This window comes from Coenobita brevimanus, chromosome 110 (assembly GCF_032717465.1).
Source record: "Coenobita brevimanus isolate Jiangsu-jjx chromosome 110, ASM3271746v2, whole genome shotgun sequence".
NCBI classification, from domain to species: Eukaryota; Metazoa; Arthropoda; class Malacostraca; order Decapoda; family Coenobitidae; genus Coenobita; species Coenobita brevimanus.
In genome coordinates, this window is record NC_137063.1 from 43454774 (window position 1) to 43477040 (window position 22267).

The window sequence follows — 22267 nt, forward strand, 5'->3', positions numbered from 1 at the left end:
CTCCCTCTCTCCTACTCCAGCAAATGCCAGTTGAGCTGTGAGTTACAAGAGCCTGAGGGTTAATACCAGTACCAAATAACTATCTCATGGTTGGGGAAACTCTAGTTCTCTAATCCAGTTAACGTCAATTATTTTTGTCATCTGAAAGAGTCATGTAAACCTGTGAGTGAGCACTAGAAGCCTATGAGTGTTAAAATTAGCATTATTAACCCTCTCATGGGCAGCACAACTCTACTTCTTCATCTGAGAGAGGGTCATGGAAGCCTGAGGGCATACACTGACTATTAAACACAGAAACACAAACTTCTTTATCATAGTCCCTCCTCCCTTGGCCTGTGTGAAGTTGGTTCCTGAAGCACTGGGTCGCAGAAGCCTGAGTGTTAATATTGGTACCATTAACCCCTTCATCATCGGAACAACTCTAGTACTTCCTCTGAGTGCGAGTCATGGGGGCCTGAGAGCATTAAACAACTTTTAAATGCAGAAACAGGAGCCCGTCCATCATAACCTCTCCTCCCCCTAACTGTGTGGCATTGGCTCCCTCAACACCAGTGTCTCATCCTTCATGGGAGACTTTTTACGGAACGAGAACGATTTGAGTAGCAAAGTTCGTGCTGATTCCGGCTTTTTCTTCGTATTTTTCGGGGAGTCATGGCAGATCAGGGGGAACTTCTCGAACGGCCTGACCCCTGCACTGCAGACTTGATTTAGCACCGGTGGACTCTGCAGCTGCCTGGCGGAACCGTCAGACTGCGTTCTTTGATCTGATAGCAGGTTATCCTCAGAGCTACCAGGCGTGTTTTCCAGCATCTGCATTTGCCCCATTTTCCGAGAATGGCAGTTTTTATTTGGCACCCCAAGATTATCCTCAGAGCTCCCCGGGGTGTTTTCCGGGGTCTGTGGTTCAGTCACCCCTGCTTTCCATTTCCCGTTTTTATTCAGCAGTCGATTGAGGGAGAGGGTTGAGCATCTGTTAGCACACTACTGAGTTTCTTCTTTGGTTCTATGAGTTCACAAGAGGTAGAGGTTTTGATTTCCAAGGCCAAGAGGTGCTCGTCCGAGGTCCTTGCCTCCTTGCACCTCTCTGTTTCCCTGTCACAGTCATTTATTATATTCTCACTACTCTTTTGTTTCACTTTCTCTGTTTCCTTCCCACACTCATTTATTATATTTTCATCACTCTTCTGTTTCTGCAGGTTCATGCCAAAGCTAATGCTCGGCCGGGATATATGAAATGTGCAGTGCGTTTGGAAGTTTGTCGGTTTCAATTTACTCCTAGCTCGTTTCAGTACCTCCTGTAAGCCGCCCCCGCCCCCTCCCTGCTTAAACCTTGTACTGCCCTTACCCATGGGGGCCGACCTGTTCACGCTCTTCTCACGATCGCTGGTCGACAGACGCTTGGAGGAGATCCTTAGTCTGGAGAACAGCAGTCTCCTTTTCCAATTCTTTCTCCACCTCCTTCTCACACTTTTCCCATAGTGCCTCGGTTTCCTGGGCCTTGGCATGGGTAAGAAGCCTGTCTTTGAGTGGTTTTGGGTAGACGGTCCACCACTCCGAAGAATTTCTCCTTAATGGGGACCTGTAGCCACCCACACTGCTATGACGCTCATAGGAATTTCTCCTTGAAGGTGACTTATAGCCATCTGTTGCAATCTTGAACCTGCAAAGTGGTGGATTTAGGAAAAACTCAGAGGCAAGACATATACAGTATTTCACCACTGGCTAGGCTGCTCTGTTTGTATTAGAGATGAAGACATTGCTATTGCTACTTGTCATAGTCATTATCACCATCATCTGCTGCTACTACTACTGCTACTACTACTACTACTACCACTTCCACCATTACTACTACTACTACTATCCATACATCCATCATCTAATCCTACGTTGCCCCGTGAGATGCGTAGGAGCCCGGGGCTAGGCAAGTTGGTCTCGACATTTAAGATGAATGTGACCAGCCTCACTCATCCCTGAGTGGCATTATGTAAGCAATAAACCCCAACTACCCCTTGGATATAAACCTTCACCGGCTCAATCCGACTGGAGCAACGTATTACCCACTAAACCACCAGGTGCCAAAATTTGGTTATATGGTTACCACCCAGCGTTGTAAATGGTTTCCTGGTGTACAGGAAATCATTTGGCTTGTCACTCAGTGTAGAGTCACCCACAGGCAGAAGGAAGAGAAAAGGAAGAGGGAAGAAAGATGGAAAGAAAGACACAAGAGTGAGTGTAAAGTCACCCGCAGGCAGAAGAAGGAGGAAAGAATGAAGGAAAGAAAGACAGAAGAGGATAGATGGCAAGAAGGATGGAGGAGAGGAAAGGGCAAACACCCAAGAGCAGCACTACATCAAGTGAGTGGATGGAGAGTGACCCCACCTACCACACACTACTACTACTACTACTACTACCACCACCACCACCACCATCACCACCACTACTACTACTACTACCACCACCACCACACTACTACTGCTACTACTCAACCTCCTCCCTAGGCCTGACAGGAGGATGGTGGACTGCAGGAGGGGGACGTGGCTCAATTGCTAGAGAGACGGCCTGCAGTCCTACTGGACCCAGGTTCAAATCCTGCTGGGGCAGGGAATAGTTTAAGGATTTGAATTTCATAAAATCAGACTTTACTGATCTACCAGAAGACCCGCCAACATGTTGTAAAAATACCCCCGCTAATACCAATACACCAGGCCTGTATGAGACAGCCCTAGCATGTATTCAATATGGACGGTGGGTGTTAGCGCCAAAGTGGTGACGTGTAGAGGTGTATGGTATGGAGGAGGACTACTGGGCCTTGACAGCAGGCTGTGATGCCTACGCCCAGTCAGACACATTAAAAAAAAAAAAAAAAAACTTCAGCCTGCAGTCCACTGGGTTAACATTTCAGATAAACTACTACACTCCACTCACCTGGAAGTCCACTCGCTCACATCCACCTCCGTCTTCATCACATCCACATCGTCAATCTCCATATCTGTGCAGTCGATGGTCAAAGATCAGATCATGGATGTCCAAGAAGAGGCACGGCTTCCAATGCTGTGAACAGAAACAGATTATCATCATCATCATCATCATCAATAATCATTGTCACCGTCATCATCAATAATAACTGTCATCATCATCATCACGTTAAAGACTACAATTTTCATTATTACTGTATTAATATTAATATTATTATTATTATTTCATGTGGTAGGTGAGGGCGCTCACCATCCACTCACTTGATGTAGTGCTGCTCTCGGGTGTCTGCCCTTTCCGCTCCTCCATCCTTCTTTCCATCCATCCTCTTCTGTCTTTCTTTCCTCTTTCTTCTGCCTGTGGGTGACTTTACACTCATTCTTGTATCTTTCCTTCATTCTTTCCTCTTCCTTCTGCCTGAGGGTGACACTACACTGAGTGACAAGCCAAATGGTTTCCTGTACACCAGGAAACCATTTACTATGCTGGGTGGTAACCATATGACCAAATTTTGGCGCCTGGTGGTTTAGCGGGTAATAACGGTGCTCCAATCGGATTGAGCCGGTGAAGGTTTATATCCAAGAGGTGGCTGGGGTTTATTGCTCACGTAATGCCACTCAGGGATGAGTGAGGCTGGTCATTCTCAGCTTAAAATGCCAGGACCAACTTGCCTAGCCCCAGGCTCCTACGTTCCTCATGGGGCAACGCAGGATTAGATGATGGATGGATGGATTATTATTATTCCTTTTACATCATAACAAAGGCTTATTGAGTATGTTAGAGCCCTTACCAATGATATAATTATTATTATTATTATTTTTTATCATTACTGTATTATTATTCCTCTAACACCACAACAGAGGCTTACTGAGTATGCTGGAATCTTTTTAAATGAACTAAATGAACGGAAGGCAATGACTAATTATGTGTGTGTGTTAGTGGTAGGTGGGGGCGCTCACCATCTACTCACTCCATGTATTGCTGCTCACGGTTGTCTGCCCTTTCCTCTCTTCCATCCTTATTTCCTTCCATCCTCTTCTGTCTTTCTATCCTTCATTCTTTCCTTGCCTTCTGCCTATGGGTGACTTTACACTTCCTCTTCTGTCTTTCTTTCCTTTTCCTTCTGCCTGTGGGTGACTCTACACTGAGTGACAAGCCAAATGATTTCCTGTACATCAGGAAACCAATTACTACGCTGGGTGGTAACCATATAACCAAATTTTGGCACCTGGTGGTTTACTGGGTAATTATTGCACTCCAGTCGGATTGAGCCAGTGAAGGTTTATATCCAAGGGGTGGTTGGGGTTGATTGCTCATGTAATGCCACTCAGGGATGAATGAGGCTGGTCACTCTCATCTTAAATGTCGAGACCAACTGCCTAGTCCCGGGCTCCTACGCTCCTCTTGGGGCAATGTAGGATTGGATAATGGATGGATGGATGATAGAATGAGAAGGTGTGTAATGGATGCAAGAGCATATAGAGGTTGGGGAAGTGCATTTTCTGGCCATCAATTGATAGACAGATTATTATTATTATTATTATTATTATTATTATTATTATTATTGTTCCTCTTAAAGCCTTATTGACTTAGACACACCCATGACTCAGTACTGCGTTTATCAGATTTGCCCAGTTGTATCAGATAAAAAAATACTAAATGTTACCTATACGAACTCGCCGTCTTCTGCACCGCCCTCTTGCACGTGTCCTGTGAGAGGCGACTGATGGGGTGTTCTACCACCTCCTCTGCCTTCGCCTCAAGCACAGGGGTAGGCTCGCTCTCCTCGGGGGCTTTTTTCCAGGCCTCGTTTAATTTACAATAATGGTCGAGGGCGAACCTTACTGGCTGGATGATTAGTTCCTGAAATATAATAAGACGGTGATAATAATAATAATAATAATAATAATAACAATAATCTAAAATAAAAGACAACAGAGTAAAACAGAAAAGACTGCAATAGAACCATCACCATCATCATCATCAGCATCACATCCCTGTCCTCCTCTTTATCATCATCATCAGGAATAAAGAAAGTAAATCTCTCTCTCCCACTCCCTCTCTCTCACTAGCCTTCTTAAAATGCTTCGAAGAGTGGGAGAAGCACAAAACCAATGAAGAAACACTGAAATGAATGTTTGTATATTAACTCTCTCTCTCTTAGGTCTCTCTCTGTCTATCTCTCTCTCTCTCTCACTCTACCTATCAATCAATCTATCTACCTCACCTCAAGCTCCGGCAGAACACTCCTAAGTGCTTCAAAAAGAGGCAGAAGCACAAAACCAATGAAGGAGCACTGAGATGACGGTTTTGTTACTTTGTTCCTATCCATAAACGGAGAGACAGGCAGCCCTTCCAACTTCTCGAGGTCGCTTTGGTTGAAGAATTCCTGTTGAAAGAATGGCAATATAAGTATCTGTGTTGTTAGAAGTTGTTACAAGTTTCTGTTTATCTATCTATCTATCTATATATAATCAGATGCCTTAATCCTGTAAGGGGTGGCCACAAAAAATTGCCTCCATGTCACCCTGTCCCCCGCCATTTCACTGCCCTCCCCCAAACTTACACCCCCTTCTCTCATATACCTCTCTACTCCATCCCTCCTTCCATCTCATCCTTGGTCTCCCCCTTCCTCTTCCCCCCTCCACTTCACACATACACTTTCCTTGTTAGTCTCTTAGTCTCCATCCCCCAAACTTACACTCCCCCCTCTCATATACCCCTCTACTACATCCCTCCATCTCATCCTCGGTCTCCCCTTCCTCTCCCCCCCTCCACCACACTCACATACTCTCCTAGTTAATCTCTTACTTAGTAGAAGGATCTTGAGTTAGTCTGGCCAAGAGGTGAGAATGGGGAAAAAAATGACAAAGAAAGTGTATGTGAGAGTGCTGCAGGGGAGAGATGGAGACCAAGGATGAGATGGAGGGTTTGATACAGCCCTCATTACCAATGCAACATAGTACAGTACAGAGTATCTAGTATATGGAATGAGGTCATAGAGTGTGACATCAGGAATAATAGACTGAATAGGGAGGCTGCCAGAGATTGAGCAGCATGGATAGCTGCTAATAGATGACCAAGGCCGATGCATATAAGCATGTTGAGGGAGGCTGTCAGTGACCTTGCAGTGTGGAAAGCTGCCATTAGGTGACCATGGCCAACACATGCATATTGGAGCCTTTATAAATGATACGATACAATGGGTTCTTAGGGTAACAAGAAATCATTTGGCTTCTCACTCAGCGCAGAGTCACCTGAAGGCAGTACTACACTGAATGAATGGATGGTGGGCACTGCACCCTTGGAAAAAAAAAAGGGAATAAATAGAACACAACCTCCATAAGCCACCACCTACAAAAAAAAAGAAGTAAATTAAAAAAACATTACCTACATGAGACACTCCAGCCAGGGCTCGGCAATGTCCTGCTGTCGCGCTTCATTGCTGATGTCTGCTATCTTGATCAGCACCATGGACAGCTGGGGAGGATATTAAAATCAGTATTAACACTCTCAGGCTTCTATAATCCCTCTTAGATTGATAAAATATCTGGGATTAGCTAAAATAAAATGCTAGAGTTGTCCTGAGCATACATAATAGTCAATCCCTCTATCTATCCATACCCTGATGCCATAATCCAGTAAGAGGTGGCCACATATAAATCGCCTCCATGTTGCCCTGTCCTTTGCCATTTCACTGCCCTCCCCCCAACTTACATCCCCGTCTCTCAATGTCATCCATCTACCACCTTACCATGAAAGCCTCTGTGGTACCAGTATTCACCTACTTAGCCTCTTAAGACTCACCTCTTGCACGTAAACCCTATTGGGCCACATCTGGATGGGGCACCTTAATCCGCTATACCACCACGGCTCCATTTGACGGCATGGTAATCACTCCTTTACAGTCAAGCATTTTTCTTGTCACTTAGTGCTGTGTCACCTTTAGGCAGCACTATATTGGGTAAGTGGATAGTAGTTGCCCCTACCTAACATAATTCCTATGACATAACTCTCATACCATTTTGTACTAGCTGGAATAAAATACTTGAGGCTGCCAGAGATCAAGCAGCATGGAGAACTGCTGCCATCAGGTGACCAAGGTCGTTTCGTTTTTCTTTTCGTTTTTGAAGGTTCTAACATACTTGCATGCATCAGCCTTGGTCACCTGATGGCAGCTCTTCACACTGCTTGATCTCTGGCATCTTTCCTGTTCAGCCCCTTATCTCTGAGGTCACACTCAATGACTTCATCCCAGGTCTTTTTTCAGTCCACCTCTCACAACCCTACCCCTAACATTAACACTTCTCACTTTCTGCACCCAGTTATCATCCCCCATCCTCGCCCCATGCCCAAACCATCTCAATCTACCTCTCCTCATCACAACACCAATACACTCCAGTCTCATCCTACCTCTCAACTCTTCCATCGTAAACCTTGGCCCCCCAGGCCTCGCACTCGGTGACACACTGTACTTCCACCTTATCATTGTCATTTCTGTACGTCTGAGCCAGCTAATATCCTCTTCCTTTACTGCCCAAGTCTCGCTGCCATACAGAATTACACTCCTAACACATGACGCATACAAAGATCCCTTAGCAAAGAGAGAGAGCCCTTTCAATGTCAGGAGAGGCAACAGCTCCCTGAATTTCCAACCACTCCTCACCCTAACCACAGAGCTAGCTCCGGCCCCACCTCCAGCACATAACATGTCTCCCAAATAACAAAACTCTTCCACACACTCAAGAGACTCACCAGCAAGCTCAATCCTTTCATGCCTGATAATCTCCACCTGCTCTCTGCAACACACTGTACACATGAAATCTGCATTATCTTGCAGTCTACCTCTAATACCACTACATCTCTTATGCACTCACTTATGACAAACACTGCACAAGATGGAATTACTTCCCATGCCCATGTGGCAAATTGCACATGGCCACTGTCTCTCATCTTTGACAGTACCGCCACCAGTCCTAGATACCATCACCTTTGGCTTAAGCCCTTGTGCCCCATACCATCTCTCCACTTCCTAAATCTTTCCTCTGCCTCCCTTTCATTTTTTGCAGTCAACACCAAATCATTAGCATACATCTCCTACAGAGTCCATTTCTCAAGTAACGTGAGAGGGCTTCAAGTACCATAATAAACAAGGGGATCAAAACTGACCCCTGACGCACACTAACATTCACGGAAAACTCATCACTCAAATCTCCAGTCACCCTTACCTAGGTGCGAGCACCCACATACACAGCCATAACCACCCTAACCAGCCACACCTCAATCCCAAGCTTTCTCATTGTCCACTTCACCGCCTGTCAAGGGACTCTGTCAAAGGCCTTCTCCAAATCAACAAAAACAAAGTAACGATCCCTTTTCTTTCCTTTATATTTTTCCTGAAGCTGTTGAACAATGAATATGGCATCTGTGGTCCCTCTGCCTGGCATAAACCCAAACTACATCTCATCAATATTCACTCTTTCTCAAATCATATATTCTAGGACTCTCTCCATTACCTTCATTATCTGCTCTAAAAGCTTCATGCCTCTATAATTTCCTCCTTCCAGAGCATCACCCTTCCCCTTGTACACATTTACAAATACACTCTGGGGACAACACTCTCACACATAATCGTATTTAACAGTAAGTAACTAACCCCACTCCTATACCTCCTGAGGCTTTCAACATTTCAGCAGTTAACCCAGCCACACCTGCTGCCTTCCCCACCGGCATCCTGCCTATTGCCCTGCTCACAGTTGCAGCGTCAATCAAAGGCTTATGGCCACACACATACAAGTACATTGTTGGCTTTATAAATGATATGACACGTTATTTTTTTATCTTTTTTATGTGTGGAAGAAGGAACCAAAGGTCGCGAGCCCGCAAAGCTGTTCCTTCCAAGAGAAAAACAAAATACAAGAGAGAGCCAAATTCAAGATCCGATCATTTCGAGATGCCTGGACACACTGCGTTTGAAAGACTGGAGATCATAGGAAGCAGGAAATACAGACAAAGGGAGACAGTTCCAGAGTTGACCTGTTGCATAAATGATGGACTGGGAGTAACGGTTAACTCTTGCATTAGAGAACTGGACAGAAAAGGGATGAGAGTTTGCTGCTAGACGGGTGCTACGCGTCCGTCGTAGAGGTGGAGGAATGCATGCAGACAGTTCAGAGGAGCAGTGACCATTGAAGTAGAGATAGAAAAGAGATAAAGATGCAACACTGTGGCAAAGAGACAGAGGTTGAAGGGAGTCAGTAAGAGGAGGAGAGTTAATGAGACAAAAAGCCTTTGACTCCACCCTATTGAGAAGAGCTGTATGTGGGGAGCCTCCCCACACATGAGAGTTGTACTCCACACAGGGGTGGATAAAACCCCTGAATAGAGTCAACAATTGTGCAGGGGTAAAGAAAGAACGGAGACAGCTTAGCACACCTAATCTCTTGGAAGCAGATTTTACAAGAGATGTAATATGATCTTTCCAAGACAAGTCCGAGTAAATGAAACCCCAAGCATGTTCAAGAATGATGCAGGATTAAGCTGAATATTATTAAACATTAGTGGGTATACCTGTGGATGATTTTGTTGGGTTGATAGATGTAAAAACTGAGTATTTAATACATTAAAAACAACCAGATTATTTTTATCCCAGTCAGAGACACGAGCCAAGTCAGACATTAGGTGTGCCATAGCCTCATCCCTTGTTTGTTGAAGTAACTGCTGAGATGGACATTGCGGGAACCGAATGGAAAGGTGAAGGGTAGAGTCATCAGCGTATGAGTGGATAGGGTTAGATGCACAGCTTAGAAGGTCACTGATAAATAAAAGGAAGAGAGTTGGTGATAGGACAAAGCCCTGAGGAACACCACTGTTAACAAGTCTAGGAGAAGAACGATGGCCGTCTACAACAGCGGCTATTGAACGACCAGAAAGGAAGCTAGAGATGAAGGCACAGATGGAAGGATAGAAGCCGTAAGAGGGCAGTTTGGAAATTAAAGATTTATGCCAGACTCGATCAAAACCCTTTGAGATGTCAAGTGCAATGGCAAAGCTTTCACCAAAGTCCCGAAAAGAGGATAACCATGAGTCTGAAAGGTAGATGAGAAGATTGCCAGTGGAGCGTCCCTGATGGAACCCATACTGACGATCAGAAAGGTTGTGATAGGAAAGATGCTTTAAAATTTTTCTATTAAGAACTGACTCGAAAACTTTTGAGATACAGGATGTTAAAGCAATTGGGCGATAGTTTGAGGGTTGGGAATGGTTACCCTTCTTTGGGACTGGCTGAATGAGAGCAAACTTCCAGCAAGAAGGAAAGGTACAAGTTGATAGACAAAGGCGAAAGAGTTTGCCTAGGCAGGGTGTAAGCACAGAAGCACAGTTCTTGAGAACAACAGGAAGGACTCCATCAGGCCCATATGCCTTATTAGTATTGAGGCCTGTGATGGCAGAAAATACATCAGCTGAAGAAATTTTAATGTCAGCCATGAGGAACTCAGAGGGGGGAAGTGATGGAGGAAGAGCACCAGAATCGTCTAAGGTGGAATTGGAGGAGAAAGTCCGAGCAAAGATATCTGCTTTATCAGTAGAAGAAATAGCTACAGAACCATCAGAGTAGAAAAGAGGAGGGAAGGATGATGAGGTAAAGTTGTTAGAAAGGTTTTTAGCAAGGTGCCAGAAGGAGCAGGAAGAATTCGAGTTGGAAGGTTTAGAGCATTTAGTACGGATGAAATTATTTTTAGCAGAGCGAAGAACAGACTTAGCACGATTCCAGGCAGAAACGTGTAAAAGATGTGATTCAGGGGTGGGTTGGCTCCGGTACCTTTTATAGGCCCTCTACTTGTTGCGGACAGCATTAGAACAAGCGTGATTAAACCAAGGCATTCTTGCATTAGTCAAAGGATATGAGAATGGAATGTATGCTTCCATTCCTTTTTCATATTCTTTGACTAATGCAAGAAACCTACCATGAGGGGGCAATAAAGTCAAAATCAACTACAGTCTATACATACAAGGTTAATATGGGCCCGGTTCTCGAAATCAAACTCCTCAATGATCTCCTTGAAGTCCGACAGAATCTCATTGTGCCGTGCCATGTCCGTCGCCAGGATGCAGCGGATCATCCCTTCACGAATTTCCTTGCAGTCCTTGGCCGATACATTTCTGTGGATGTTTCATGTGAGCTGGAGTACAGTAATGGAGGTGTGCTTACCATGAGAGGGTTTATATATCAGTAATCACTAAAAATCTGGACCAGAATACTCATCCTTGGTCTCCCCCTCCTTCTGTCCCCATTCACCTCACTTACATACACTCTTCTAGTCATTCTCTTATTCTCCACCCTCTCTACATAGCCAGACCAACTCTCCATCTCATCCTCAGTCTCCCGTTCTCCTCCTATCCACCTCACTCACATACACTCCCCTAGTCAGTCTCTCATTCTCCATCCTCTCAACACACTCTCCTAGTCAGTCTCTCATTCTCCACCCTCTCTACACACCCACCTGAATATGTTGCACTCGTGTTGCTCCAGAACAGTGAATGCAACAGAGCAGTGATGGTTTTCAAAGGGTGATATGTCATTGTATCGCAGGGCTAATTGTTTTGACATTGATCTGTGAGCAAAATGAATCTATTAGGTGGTGCTGTGTATCTACCTATCTATCTATCTGTCCATCTATCTACTGCTCGTGAGGTGAGATATCATTGTATCGCAGGGCTAATTCTGTTTTGGCGTTGATCTGTGGGCAAAATGAATTTGTTAGGTGGTGCAGTGTATCTATCTATCTAACTGTCTATCTATCTACTGCTCGAGGGGTGAGATATCACTGTATTGCAGGGCTAATTCTGTCTTTGCATTAACTTGTGGGTACAATGAATCTATTAGGTGTTGCTGTGTATCACTCTATCTATCTGGCTGTTTATCTATCTGTCTATCTATCTATCTCTATACGAGTGGTGAACGTCATTATACTGCACGACTAATTCTGTCTTTGCATTAATTTGTGGGTGCCATGAATCTATTAGGTGCTGCTGTGTATCTATCTATCTATCTACCTATATATATATATATATATATATATATATATATATATTGCTTAAGCAGTGAGGTGAACACAGAGCCAATTCTGTTTTAACAATGATCTGAGAGTGAATCTAAATGCATCAAGTATTGCTGTCTATCTATCTATCTATCTATCTATCTACCTATCATCCATCTATCTATCATTTTAAACACTACAGCATATTTATCTATCTATCGATTTTTTAACACTACAATCTATCTATCTATCTATCTATCTACTATACACCTCTTTTTATATATCCCTTAAGGTGCTTTGTCTACACTATAATTTAAAACACAGGCCAAATATAAACAAAAAATACAATGTTTCCCTTACCTGGCAGATGTTATTAAATCCAGGATGGTCAAGGTCGTGGCATATGCAGGATGTAAGGAGAATTAGCACATCTAAATTGCCTAGTCTTTCCTGCAATTCACAACGCCACACCATACCATATATTTGTCAAGAAATCATCATTATCATTGTCATCATCATCATTATCATCACCACTATCATCATCATTATCATAATCATCATTATTACCATCATTATCATCATCATCACCTTAGGACAGGATGAGGTATGATAAAAAACAACAATAATAATAATAACCAACATCATCATCTAATTTTTGGTTGCCCAAAGAGGAGTATAGGAGCCCAGGACTAGGCAAGTTGGTCCTGGCATTTAAGATGAGTGATCAGCCTCGCTCATCCCCGAGTGGCATTACGTGAGCAATAAACCCCAACTACCCCTTGGATATAAACCTGCAAAGGCTCAATCCGACTGGGAAGCCTTAATTACCCACTAAACCACCAGGCACCATAATTTGGTTATATGGTTACCACCCAGCATAGTAAATGGTTTCCTGGTGTACACGAAACTATTTGGCTTGTCACTCAGTGTCGAGTCACCCACAGGCAGAAGGAAGAGGAAAGAATGAAGGAAATAAAGACAGAAGAGAGAGTGCAGAGTCACCCATAAGCAGGAGGAGGAGGAAAGAATGAGGGAAAAAAGAAAGAAAAGGATGGAAGGAAAGAAGGAAGAGAGGAAAGGGAAGTCATCCGAGAGCAGCACTACATCGAGTGAGTGGATGGTGAGCGACCCCATCTACCACTATATAATAATAATAACAATAATGAAAATCTACGACAAAGATAGGACCCACTTACCATCTGAGTGACACAGAAGGCAAGTTCGAAGTTGTGAAAGGGGACTTGGTTGTAACAGTGGTAGACGCAGCACAGAAAATAACGCAGCACCTCAATCTCTATGCCGAACTTGGATAGCAGGCCTAGATCTGTATACCTGTGGAGGGGAGAAATTGGTAGAGTACTTATCTATCTATCTATCTTTTCGTCTGTCTATCACCTAACTATAGCCAGACGTCTTAATTCCGTAAGGGGTGGCCACAAACAAACTGACTCCATGTCACCCTGTCCCCTTTCCCTGCCCTCCCCCCAACTTACATCCCCCTCTCTCATATACCTCTCTACTCCATCTCATCTCGTCTCCCCCTCCCTCTTTCCCCCCTCCAACTCTCTCACACACACTCTTTCTAGTTAGTCTCTCACTCTCCATCCCCCCAACTTACACCCCCCTCTCTTATATACCTCTCTACTTCATCCCCTCATTGCATCCACAATCTTCCCCTCCCCCCTCCACCTCATTCACATACACTTTCCTAGTTAGTCTCTCACTAAGTTTGGTTTAATAAGGATCAACAGCATTTAAGATGATCTTATCTTATATACAGTATATATATATATATATATATATATATATATATATATATTTACACAGTACAATGCATGTATACTCTCTCTCTCTCTCTTGTTCCTTCCAATTCAACTTTGGTCTCAAAAACTCACACTTTCTCTCTTCCCTTCCCATCCTCTTAATTCCTCTCTCCTTCCCACCTCTCTCTCTCACATGTGTTGCTGCAGCAGTAATATTTCCAACTCTTCCCACATCCAACTGTTGAAAGAAGGTAGTCGTAGTAGCTCTTGTGTTTCCACCTCCACCAAACCATCACTGCCGAGAGAGAGAGAAAATTAGAGACAGCAACAAAAATAAAGTAAATCATCACCATTATCTTCATCTTCTCATCATCGTTATCTTCACTGTCATCGTCATCATCATCGTTTTCATCATTATCATCGTCTTTGTCATCATCATCGTTATCTTTGTCATTATCTTCATCATCATCATCATTATCTCATCATTATTTCTTCACAATACAATGATGACCAATGCCAATACCACACATTCCACTATCTATCTATTGCCAGACACCTTAATGCTGTAAGGGGTGGCCACAAATAAATATAGACTCCACGTCACCTTATCCCGCCAACTGACATCCTCATCTCTCATATAAACCCACTCCAGCCCTTATCTCATCCTTGGTCTCTCTCTCTCCTCTCCCTTCCACAGACAGACAGATAGATAGATAGTTGGAGTCTTCACAAACAATACAAATATGGCACTAGTCACGAAGAAGTGCTTGTCAAGAAACCATACTGACTTTTTCTGCCACTGAGCTACAAAAGTATGAAACTCTGGCCCAAGTTAAGGCAGAAGGAGTATAGTAAGGTCTGTGGTTTATGAGGCTAGCGAACTGACATGAGATCCAAGCTGGCTGGATGAATGTTGTGAGAAGAGCATGATCAGGGATTTGACACCCCTTTTTAATGTGAAAGTATCCGGATTAACTCTATCGGATATGTTTATGTGAAGCTACAGAACATGGTGAATGTTTTTGGTGTATCAGATAGTGCCAGGATTCCAGGGGCTTGAATGATGAGTGAATGGAAGCGTGGCCCATTGGACTGGGTAAACTTGGGCTGTCTGAATGTTGCTACTCCTCACCCAGCCCTAGGATGGGAAAGGAGGTCTGGATGATGATGATGATGAAACAGTGAAGTGATTAATGAAGGCTATACCTAACCCCTGTAATAAGTCTCTCCTATGCCAAACATGATAATCTGGGGATGGCAAGAAAAAATACAAGAACAGATCATCCCACTGGGGGAGTTGAAAACCATACAGTGTGTGACCTTGGGTTCAGTGGGCGACATGGGCCCAGAGGTATGGGCAGACTCTCCATTGCCTGCACATCCCACCACCGGCTTGAACTACAGTTGTCACGGATAAAGACAGTAAGATAAACCATCACCATTACTATCATCGTCATCATTGTTGTCACAGTTTCCCAAGTAACTGACAGTAGAATATTAAGCTATAATGAAACAATTATGGAAGGAGTGGTAGAAAGCCTGCTAAGCTTTTGATAAATCAAGCTTGGAACAGACCTGGACACATACCTGGCAACAAAGCTGTGATGCCCACAAATGTGCTGTTTGGTTCCCTTCTTCTTCCAGTTACTACTCTGCTACATCATATCAGACTTGGAGCTATTGAATATATATATTAAGATTTTTCTTTTCCTGCAAACTGGTCAAATCATAATTAAGCTTCCTGGAAATGCAAAGTGGCTCATCTGTTGTGCAAAATGGTTTTATCTTATACCTAATGCAATAAAATGAGGGAAAATATTCTCACAGAAAATTGCACGTTGATAAAAAAGAATATGTGATACTTAACATTTCAGAGAGCAAAGGAATTGAAAATAGGAAAAAAATGACACCAAAATTATCAAAATCAGAGAAGAATTATAGTAGATGCAAAGAGAAGCTACAAATAGTATGGTTTGAGAAAATAAGCATCAAGGTCGAGACTTGATTGTATAGGTTTGTAATTGATATAAAGTGCTGTATGATGGATGAATGAAGTCTTGTGCATGCTGTGTAGTAGTAGTTGTTGTTCCCTAGGCACAAGCTGGGTCTTTACCGGTTTGTGAACCTCACTGATGGGGCTTTTTGGATAGTGTATCAATGACAGGGTTTTGTCTGTGCCAGCGATGGACCCCTTCCTGTTTCTCAACAACTATCTCTAGCCAAAAACATGCTAGGTACAGTCCTGTAGCTTTTTGGACAGTGGAGGCATGATGCTTGCCTTGTAAACAGCACTGCTAGTGACTGCAGGGCTTCCACTTTAGGGTAAAATACCCCATTTTAGGGGACTCGGGCCCTCTTTAGGGCACAGTTTAGGGTAAGCTTAAATTATGTAAAATCTAGGGGAACCTAGAAAGTTTTGGAGTGTTTTTGTTAATTTTTAGGGTATTTAATAGTCTTTTTACCAACATGACTAAAGTTAATACCTAATAATAATATGTGGTTAGAAAAAGTAGGCTTATTGATGTCTGCCATGAACTAAGTAAAAGAAAATGGGTCTGATCAGACCCATTTTATATGATTGATGACGGTTTCCTTTTGACGCGGGACAGAGCTCGTGTGGGGGGAATAAGAGGTAACGTAATATTTTTTTTCTCTCTTTTCTTCTATACCCGTTACATTTTCTCGACATAAATATTGTTTCACTTTTATTAATAGCTATCGACACTCTTGGCATAGTACAGATGGATGACAACTATCACTGCTGTAGTCGAAATTCGATATATACATCGTGCTAATTTCATTACATTTATCACTTACTTGTCCTTGCTGGCCAGTCTCACTATCCCCAAGCTACACCAAGACTGCTCCCGACCACGCTTGGGTGGGATACGAAGACGGTCTTGGTTTTGATGACAAATGCTTGGGCCGGCTTCGTATCACTTTGGCCGACAAAGACGGTGCATCTTGGTTTCACCGAAGATGGCTTCGAATCCGATGCGGCAGCTTGGACGACAAAAACACGGCTCTAGTGATCTACCAGGATATCATGTGCAGTGTTTGCCAGTCAGAATACGAGTGGAACAGTCTTATATATTTATTTGTGAACATAATACTACAAAATGAAAAGGCATTTACTGTGAAGTGTGTGACGGAAGATGTATTGCACACAAATGGGAGATTTAAAATTATCATCTCCACCCCAAACATAATTACGTGACTTTGATTCTTTTTTTCTTTTTTTTCAGTATTTTTGGCAATTTTAAGACAATTTTCTACTATGGCATTTTTGCCGCAAATTATTATTTTACTCTTGAAAATAAACTAACCTAACCTAACCTAACCTTACCTTCAAGAGTAAAAAAACAATAATTTGCGACTAAAATTCCATGCAAAAAGAGTGTCTTAAAATTGTCTGAAATACTGAAAAAAATGGATCAAAATTTCGTAATTGCTATTTGGGGTGAAATGATATTAGAACCAAAAGCTCTTTCCAGGTGATGAGTATGCTAGAGAAGAGTCGTTGTGAGAATCATACCAAAGAAAAACTATTTCATTGTGATGTGTACTGTATATCTGTACAGTTATACAGTACACAGTTATATAGTTATACAGTACTTGAGAGTGGTGAATCATTATGGGTAAAGCAAATGTAGCTTTTTTTTTCTTTTATCTTTTTTTTTTTTTTTTTTGCACTACCAAGTACAACCATGAAATGGAAGCACTGGTAGCTTGAACCAGACAATACATATTATGTACAGTGGGTAAATTGTCGGAAATACACCCAACAAGCGGACACTGAAATTAATATGCTCGTTGCTGAATTTTAGCAGTTCTAAGCATTTTCTCTGAAATAAGCATTCGTCGTAAATGCTCTTCTTCGTACCTGGTACATAAGAAAGAAGGTGGGGAGGGGGGGAGACTACAGCCCCTATCTCAGTCTTTCACTGCATCTGATTTAAATTAACCCAACCTAACCTATCCAAATTTAATCTAACTTAACCAAACCTACGGTAATTTAATCTAGTCTGGACATAGATTGGGAAACAGATGGAGCTACGAGCTGAACAACCCCCACTCCCACTCCTTGTATACTAGCTAAGTACTAAAAAGTGCATTTGCGACGGATGTATGTAGAAGAAATTGTTTAAAATTTCTTAAACTAAATGATGAACTTAAGAAATTCACTCAACGTTAGTTGGGTTCGATTAGTTTCGTTTTTAAAGGCTCCATCATGCTTGCATGCGTCGGCCTTGGTCACCTAATGACGGCTTTCCACGCTGCACGATCCATTGCAGCCTCCCTGTTCAATTCCTTAACCCTGAGGTCACAATGACCTCGTCCCATGTCTTTCTCGGTCTACCCCTCATAACCCCACCCACAATATTAACACTTCTCACATTCCTCACCCAATTATCATCCCCCATCCTCTCCACATGTCCAAACAATCTCAATCTACCTCTCCTCATCACAGCACCAATACACTCCAGTCCCATCCTACGTCTCAACTCTTCCATAGTAAACCCAGCCCCCTCAGACCTTGCACGCAGGGACACACCACACATCCACCTAATCATTGTAATTTCTGTACGTCTGAGCTGGCGAATATCCTCTTCCTTTACTGCCCAGGTCTCACTGCCATACAGCATTATACTTCTAACACATGCTGCATACAAAGATCCCTTAGATTTTCTGCTTTTAGGCCTATCCATGTGAATTTACTTACTTCAGAAAGAAATAATGGTATTTTAAGTTCATGTGTTTCAAAGGTGGTACCGCTACAGGTGCTTATATTTATTGTCACTATACTCTGTGTTAAATAGTGGCTTATTATTAAAGCAGAACAGTGCTCATATCTACATGTAGACGTTTACTGTGATCATTAGATTTCCTCCTGTTAGGACTGTCCAAGTGAATTTATATAACTCCCTTGTACAAAGGAAAAGGGGAAAAAGAAGTGTGTGGTAATCATAGGGGCATTTGTCTTCTTAGTATATTAGGAAAAGTGTATGGTAGAATACTTATTGACAGAGTCAGAGAAAGAACAGAGGAATTAGTTGGAGAAGAACAGGGAGGCTTTAGGAAGAGGAGAGGTTGTGTAGATCAGATATTCATTCTTAGATCTTTAGTAGAAAAGTTTCTAGAGAAGGGAAAGAAGTTGTATGCGGCTTTCATGGATTTGGAGAAAGCATATGACAGGGTGGATAGACAAGGATTGTGGAAAGTATTAAGAATATATGGAGTAGATGGGAAGTTGTTGAATGGTGTGAAGAGTATGTATGATGGTGCTAAGGCTGCAGTGCGTGTGGATGGTGAACTAAGTGAATTTTTCTCTTTGAAGGTTGGGTTGAAACAGGGATGTGTCATGTCTCCATGGTTGTTCAATCTGTACATGGATGAGGTAATAAAAGAGGTACAAGGTAGGGTAGTGGATGTTGGAGTGGCCCTGGTGAGAGAGGATAGTGTTTGGAAACTCCCTGTACTGTTGTTTGCAGATGATACTGTGTTGTTGAGTGAAGACGAAGGGGAGCTGCAAGGCTTGGTGGATGAGTTTGGGAGAGTGTAAGAAACGGAATCTAAAGGTGAATGTAGGGAAGAGTAAAGTGATGGTCTTTGAGAGAGGTGAAGTCAGTGAATGTACAGCAAGGTTGGATGGTGAGGAATTGGAAAATGTGAGTACGTTTAAGTACTTGGGTAGTGTGATGAGTAAGGATGAAGGTTTGGAAGGTGAAGTGCTTGAAAGGGTACAGCAGGGAAGAAAGGTTGCTGGTTCTTTGAAAGCAGTGATAAGAAACAGGAAAGTGAGCATGGAAGTGAAAAAGTTACTACATGACCAACTCTAACGTATGGAAGTGAAGCTTGGACGTTGTTGGAAGGACACAAGTCAAGAGTGAGAGCAGTGGAAATGAGTTATTTAAGAGGAGCCTGTGGAGTCACATGGAGAGACAGGCTGACGAATGAGGATGTAAAGGAGCGTTGTGGTGTGGATGTGGATGTGATAGGAAGCGTTATGAGGAACACGCTGAGGTGGCTTGGCCATGTGGAGAGGATGGAGGGTGAGACTGACGAAGAGAATGCATTTGAGGTGGAGGGGGGAAGAGGGAGGGGGAGGCCGAGGATGAGATGGAGGGATGGGGTTGAGAGGTATATGAGAGAGAGGGATGTGAGTTGGGAGCAGGGCAGTGAAATGGCGGGGGACAGGGCGACGTGGAGGCGAATTGTTTGTGGCCACCCCAAACGGGATTGAGGCGTCTGGCAATAGAAGTTCATGTGCTTTCACTGCACTTTGTGATAAATAGGGAATAAATGTGATATTATTATTTTTATATTATTATTATTATTATTGGTGGTGGTAGGTGGGGGTGCTCACCGTCCACTCAATGCAGTGCAGCTCTCGGGTGTCAGCCCTTTCCTCTCTTCCTTCCATCCTCTTTCCTCTTCCTTCTGCCTACGGGTGACTTTACACTCTCTTTTGTCTTTCTTTCTTTCCGCTTCCTTCTGCTTATTTGTGACTCTGCACCGAGCAACAAGCCAAATGGTTTCTTTTACACCAGGAAACCATTTACTATGCTGGGTGGTAACCGTATAGCCAAATTATGGAGCCTGGTGGTTTAGTGGGTAACTTAGGCATTGCAATCGGATTGAGCCGGTGCAGGTTTATATCCGGGGGATGGTTGAGATTCATTGCTCACGTAATGCCACTCAGGGATGAGTGAGGCTGGTCACTCTCATCTTAAATGTCGGGGCGAACTTGCCTAATCCCGGACTCTTACACTCCTCTTGGGGCAACATAGGATTGGACGATGGGTGGATGGGTGGACTATTATTATTATAATTATTATTATTATTAAAGCATAAAGGTGCTGATATCTACATGTAGGTGTGTGTGTGTGCAATATATATATATATATATATATATATATATATATATATATATATATATATATATATATATATATATATATATCCAAGTAAAATTTTTAGGGTAAAATTCAGACCTTTAGGGTATTTCAATAAGATTTTTAGGGTAAAGGGAAATTTGCTCGTGGAAGCCCTGAATGACCGACCTTCCCCGTGCACAAGTGTTTTGGTTGACAGAGTAAAAGGTGGATTTGGAGTGTTGCCAGGCGAAATCGTAGCAAATTCCACCAGCTCTAGGTTTTCACTCTCCCTGTTTATACAGAACGATGCCAAACACCACCAAACAGAAACAGAATAAAATATTACGAACTCATGCTGGCGCATCGTTCAGCTGACCTTTGTAGATACTTGGCAGGACAGACCTTAGAGAATTCGTAACATCCCTTCTTCGGCGACTTATTTGGCCTGCTATACCTTAATATCCCCCAGTATTGTACTAATAGAAACTACGACTGTATTAAAAAATACCAATAACGTCAGAGAAGACAAGAAAATGTATTATACCAAGTAAATTGCTCAGGAAAAGGAACTAAAAATCCTTCAATTTCAACTAGATAACGACTTAATTTTCAACCCCGACTTGGGAGGCTTCATAAGACCTCCTTTTCAGCGATTTTTTTGTGAACATTACACCTTAATATCCTATTGTATGTAACTGATGCAACTGTGCCGATATTTAAATTAAGCCGTAATCTCTCACATTGGAGATTTCGTTACATTTCCTTCTCGGCGAAATATTTTGCACACGACCTTAATATCTTCTTGTGTGTGTGTGTGTGTGTGTGTGTGTGTGTGTGTGTGTGTGTGTGTGTTTGCAAACTATGGCGGTATTAACAAAGTATAAATATCGTACAAGCCAACAGAAAGACCTAATTTGCAAATAAATCGTAAAGGAAAAAGTGGTGTGAAGGCCACCATTCCAGCGATAATACGGATTAATTTTCAACTAACTCTGATCATCCCGTAACACTTCTTCAGCGATTTATTTTGCACCATGCACCTTAATATTCTCTTCTATGTTACTCTGTACTTGCAATCGTGCCGACATTAATACTTCAGACGTAATCACTCATATAGCCTTGGAGATTCCGTAGTGTCTCTTCCTCGGAGATTGTTTTGCGTATACACCTTAAAATCCTTCAGTATGTTATAAATTGAATCTACGCCGTTATTGAAAGTCACAGATTACATGAATAATAACATTAATGTGTTGTCTATCTATCTATCTATTGCCAGACGCCTCAATCCCGTTTGGGGTGGCCACAAACAAATCGCCTCCAAGTCGCCCTGTCCCCCGCCATTTCACTGCCCTGCTCCCAACTCACACCCCCCTCTCTCATATACCTCTCCACCCCATCCCTCCATCTCATCCTCGGTCTCCCCCTCCCTCTTCCACCCTCCACCTCACTCACATACACTCTCTTCGTCAATCTTTCACCCTCCATCCTCTCCACATGGCCAAACCACCTCAGTGTGTTCCTCACAACGCTTCCTATCACATCCACATCCACACCACAACGCTCCTTTATATCCTCATTCGTCAGCCTGTCTCTCCACGTGACTCCACAGGCT

General features: G+C 42.9%; 1 pseudogene; it reads right to left on the bottom strand.

Annotated features, from left to right (window-relative positions):
- Positions 1-214: 214 nt before the first annotated feature.
- LOC145417560 (uncharacterized) lies at positions 215-15234 on the bottom strand (annotated as a pseudogene).
- Between the last annotated feature and the right edge of the window lie 7033 nt (positions 15235-22267).